Source organism: Chiloscyllium plagiosum, chromosome 8, assembly GCF_004010195.1.
Source record: "Chiloscyllium plagiosum isolate BGI_BamShark_2017 chromosome 8, ASM401019v2, whole genome shotgun sequence".
Classification (NCBI taxonomy): Eukaryota; Metazoa; Chordata; class Chondrichthyes; order Orectolobiformes; family Hemiscylliidae; genus Chiloscyllium; species Chiloscyllium plagiosum.
Genome location: NC_057717.1, coordinates 46173933 through 46174519, shown reverse-complemented (window position 1 = coordinate 46174519; position 587 = coordinate 46173933).

The following is a 587-nucleotide window of genomic DNA, read 5'->3' as shown; positions in this document are numbered from 1 at the left end:
TTACCTCCTTTCTTAAATAGCGGCACCACGTTAACCAATCTCTAGTCTTTCGGCATCTCACCTGTGACAATTGATGATACAAATATCTCAGCAAGAGGCCCAGCAATCACATCCCAGCTTCCCAGAGTTCTAGGGTTCACCTGATCAGGTGCTGGGGATTAACCAAGCTTTACGGTTTACAAGACACCCAGCACGTCCTCCTCTGTAAGATGGACATATTCAACATGTCGACATCAATTTCCCCAAATTCTATATTGCCCATTTCCTTCTCCACAGTACACACTGATGCAAAATATTCAGTTAGTATCTCTCACATCTCCTGCGGCTTCACGCATAGGCTGCCTTGCTGATCTTTGAGGAGCCCTATTCTCTCTCTCGAGTTACCCTTTTGTTCTTAATGTATTTATAAACACCCTTGGGATTATTCATAACTCTATTTGCCAAAGCTATCTCATGTCCCCTTTTTGCCCTCCTGATTTCCCTCTTAAGTATACTCCTGCTGTCTTTAATGCTCAGGGTTTTTTTGGATTTTTGGATTGGAATAAATGCAAAATATTACATCTTGATAAAACAAACGAGGGCATACG